This window comes from Penaeus monodon, chromosome 18 (genome assembly GCF_015228065.2).
Source record: "Penaeus monodon isolate SGIC_2016 chromosome 18, NSTDA_Pmon_1, whole genome shotgun sequence".
NCBI classification, from domain to species: Eukaryota; Metazoa; Arthropoda; class Malacostraca; order Decapoda; family Penaeidae; genus Penaeus; species Penaeus monodon.
The window spans coordinates 8,985,922-8,990,921 of NC_051403.1; positions in this window are offsets into that span (position 1 = coordinate 8,985,922).

Below are 5,000 nucleotides of genomic sequence, written 5' to 3' on the forward strand. Positions count from 1 at the left end.
TAATGACGATAATAATGATAATGGTAATGATACTGGTAATGATAATAATGATTATAATAATAATAATAATAATAATAATGATAATAATAATATTAATAACAACAATAATAATAATAATAATGATAACAATAATAATAATAATAAGGATAAGGATAATGATAAATGATAATGATAACAATGACGATAATAATAACAATAATAACAATAAAAGTGATAACAATAATAATAGTTATTGAGATAATAATAATAATGATAATAGGATAATGATAAGATAAATGAGATAATATGAATAGAAATACAGATGAACGCAATAAGATGAGATAATTATAACAATAATAGAAAAGATAGAAATAACAGATACAATGAGATTAATAATAAGAAATAATCATCAAAATAATAGTGATGATATGATGATGATGATGATGATATGATGATGATGATGATGATGATGATGATGATGATGATGATGATGATGATGATGATGATGATGATGATGATGATGATGATGATGATAATAATAATAATAATAATGATAATAATAATAACGTTGACAATGATGATGACAGTAATAATAATAATAATCATTAATATTATTATAAGGGAGACGAGTATCATAAGTCCCCCCCCCCCTCCTTCTCACATCCCCTCCTTGTACTCCTAGATGGATATCATGTGTTACACTATACCCCTCGCCCTCTGCCCATAGGCACTACGGTAACATTCCTCCTTTCCCCGCTTTTCCCCCCACCCACCCTTCCCCAGGCACTAATGCCAGTAACGTGAGTATCATGTGCCCTCCCCCTCCCTCCCCCGCAGAGCTGCACGAGTATCGAGCATTCCTACTCCTCCCTCTCGCGCTACTGTACGAGTATCACACACTCCCTCCTCTCTCCCTAGTCTCTCTCGGGCGCTATCACCCTCGTAGCGTTCCCTCGTCTGGGTCCCAGGCATAAATACGACATTCCAGGCGGACTCGACGAACTTAAGTCTTGGAGAGGACTTCCTTCGCAAAGTATAAACTAGAATTAGCTGCCAGATCTCCTGTCGTAAGTTAGCCTCTAACTCTCAAGATATAATTTCTTTAGGCAACAAAGCGGAAAAAAACGAGGGGGTAGTGATAGTAACTTCCGGACCATCAAAGCCGACCATCAGACTATAAATCTGGAGGTTCGGTGATCTGTCATACATACAACAAACTGTGGCGGATCTAGCGGCTGTTTTGTCCGCTAGACTGACTTATTTTTCTTTTTATATCTAGCGCATTTCTGCTCGAAACTGCCGCCGCTCGACATATCACAACCACAATTAGTTGTTATAAAGAGAGTTATTTTTTCCAGACAAGAGCCCCCCCCCCCCCTTTAGCTGTCCTTGATAATATTCACTTGTTCCTCTCCCCTCTGCTTGCTGTGTGGCAACGATTCTGCAACGAGGGATTCTCTTTTGGGGGGATTGCACGTGCAATAATGCATTCTTTTCTGGTGGCAGCACCGTGTGTACCCTTCTATGCATTATGGATCCCCATTTCCACGTCGGGGATTCGCCAATTGTCTGTGTTTTTCTGTGTGTATTTTTTTTTTTTTTTTTTTTTTTTTTTTTTGTGGTAAGTGGGAAAAAACGAAAATGTTTTTGAGTAAACAAATCGAGATGTGGTAATGGCTACCGCAATCATATGCATATTCACGCGCTCGTACGAATGAAGGAAAAAATTGTCTTGGCTAATGGTGGATCAAGAGCGGAAATTACCATTCAAATATGAAAAAAAAGGATCATATAATATGAAGGCTGATAAAAATAGATATGAAAATATTAAAAGCCTGTAAATTATAAAAATGAATTTACATAAGTGCACACACGCGCAGACCCAAAGACATGAACAAATACAAAAAAAAATACACAGTGTGATACATACATGCATACATATATACATATATATACATGCTTACATATATACATACATACGTAGTTAGATAGACCGGCAGAGAGACAGACTGATAGATAATCAGATAAATAGGTAAATAAACAGATCAAGAGATAGGCAGATAGACAGATTGTTAGACAGACAAACCGACAGATAGACAGACACAGATAATCCTTCTATTACATTCCTCCTCTGCCAACCTTCTGCCTCGATTTAACCAGTAGCTCCCCCCCCCCTCATCCCCCGCATCCTGTCATCCCCCAAGAGAGGACGTCGCCGCAATCAGCGAGGCGGGAGGTGATCGCTCGCGAGATGAATCGAGTCGTGCGCGCGGGGAATGAAAGAAACGCGTTCAAAACGAGCGGAATGAGCGGGATTGAGCAGAATGAGCGCATTGAGCAGAACGAGCGGACTGAGCAGAATGATAGGATTAGGCAGAAATAGTACACTGAGCAGAATGAGAGTAGTTAGCAGAATGAGCGTTCGCCGGTGATTAACACATGTCTGCACGGGGTCGCTGCTTGGCTGAACTGACTACGCGAATGCATTACTGCGTTTACGTCTGGTCGGCCTTCCATGAATCTCGTTACTGTTTAGCGAATGCTCCTGCTGCCGCGCTGCTGTATAATGGAACTATCTATTTGTATTACCAAGCGACTGATTTGTTTTTCAATGCATATCTGTTTTGTGTGATTGCTTCTGCAATCTGCTGGGCTACGAGATATTAATGCACGGCAGTTTTACTGAAAAAGTGGATATTTAGTTGCCATAGCAAAATTATTAAAGTACTGAATATAACTGCACCTTTTCACACATAATTTGGTAGAAAGTACCATGAGAAAAAATCGTGTAATCCCTAGGCAGACAAAGCATTTCGGAATAGCGCCTCAATGAACCAACCGAATTCCGTTCCTGACTAAATACCAACAACCTCATGACTCGCTGACGTCATTGGCTAGCGATTTCATGGCAGGGTAAGCAGATGCCTGACTGGTGGGCCGGGGAAAGAATTTTTGTCGGGGTAGTCAGTGGATCGTCAACAATCATGCACATAGCTAGTAGATTGAATATTTGCGAGTCAACATACACTTGCTTTCGGTGTATTTATATGATGATGGAAGGTCAAGTATAACACGACGCAGAAAGATGAAATCCAAGTTGATGTACAAAGAAACGTGAAGGAAACGCCATGCCAGGACAACCAACACCGGCAAAGAAATAAAAAAATATATATTCATAGTATAGACACGACACATAAAAGCAATCACACCCACGTACACGGTGTACATGTGCATATATCCCCATAAAACCGAGCGTGGGGAGACACAGCCCGGCACTCATACAGAATGAGATTACCGCGAACCTGCAAACAAACACAAAGCGTAAAACAAACAAACCCGCCCTCGTTAAAGATGGATAAACAAAGAAAAGGAAGGAGCGAGGGAGGGGGGGAGGGGGGATGGCACCAGGCTCCCTCGGGTACAAAAGAAGGGAACAGAGAGAGAGAGAAAAAAAGCTTCGTCTAAACTTCACAACAAACTCGCCGTAAGGATCGCGGGCGAGATGTGGATGACGCAATCCAGCCTTCAAGCGAGGCGGGGATTCCCTTTCCTCGCTTCCTTCCTTCCTTCCTTTCGGCGGAGGGTCCGGCCGGCACGCGCGCGGACGCACACACGCGTACATGGTGAGTGTGTGTGGTGTGTGTGTGTGGGTGTGTGGGTGTGGTGTGTGTGTGTGTGGTGTGTGTGTGTGTGTGGTGTGTGTGTGTGTGGTGTGGGGGGGGGGGGGGAGTGTGTGTGTGTGTGTGTGTGTGTGTGTGTGTCTAGAAAATAAGTAAATAAATAAATATATTTGTGTGTGTGTGTGTGTGTGTGTGTGTGTAGAAAATAAGTAGATGAATTAATACATTTGTGTGTGTGTGTGTAAAAAAAGTAAATAAAAAATATATTTGTGTGTGTGTGTGTGTGTGTGTCTGCACGCATGTGTGTGTGTGTGTGTGCGCCGTTTCTGTTCATGTACATTTGTGTTTTTGTGTGGACATTAATAAATAAATAGACACACGCACACAAAGGTGACGCCGCATTTGCTACAGTGCGTGGGTCTGGGAAAGCACTTTACGATGATATGCATCCTCACTATATATTTGCATATGTGTGTGCTTGCATATGTGTACTCAACGAATGTGTATGTCTGTTAATGTGTTTGTGTGAATTTATGTGGGTGTTTTGGCTTTATTCTATTTAATTGTGAAATGTTAACTTGAAATAATGTTTTTAGAATGCTACTTCCGTGTTTACATTTTGACGTTATTTTTATGAAAAAAAAAGGTTTCGCTTCCCAGGAGCAAGAATTTGTCCAATAAAAAAATCAATATAGTCTCCAAATTTCTCTCTAATAAAACCAGTACTATCAGATATTTCCTTTTTACTCTTTGATAAAATAAATAATATACAATATTCTCCAACGTTCTCGTGAATAACCGAAGACACTGTTCCCAGAGATAGTGTTTGGATAACAACCAGACGCACGAGAACAAAGTAATCGTGGACCTTGAGATAACGTGGAATAACGATAATAAAACTTGGCGAAATTGGTGGAAACTAAATGGGAAGAATAAAAGAGAGTTTGACATATTGATAATTAAAACTCTAATGTTGTATCAGAATGAAAGATATAGTATTTAACAAGAAAAAAATATATATAATTAAGTATTGGTAGATCAAGGATGGATGGCAAGAAATGGTAAGTGAAAAAAGAAATGAGAAACTGGAAGCGCGAGAGAGAAAGCAAATGAGCGATAACGAAAGAGAAGAGAGAGGGGAGGAAGGAAACAGAAGAAAAGAAAAGAAAATAGAAGATAGAAGTGAAGAGGGGGAAGGCAGAAGGAAATGATATAGAAAAAAATAATAATGAAAAATAAGAGAAAAAAGAGAAGAACGCAAAGGAAAGAGATAAAGAGAGAAGAGAGAGAAAGAGGGAGAGGAGAGACAGACAGGAAAATAACCTCGCTGTGCCAATGCAATTAACCAAATCATGCATGATGTATCCGCTGGTTGTGTATCGATGCGGTTCGCATTTTGCT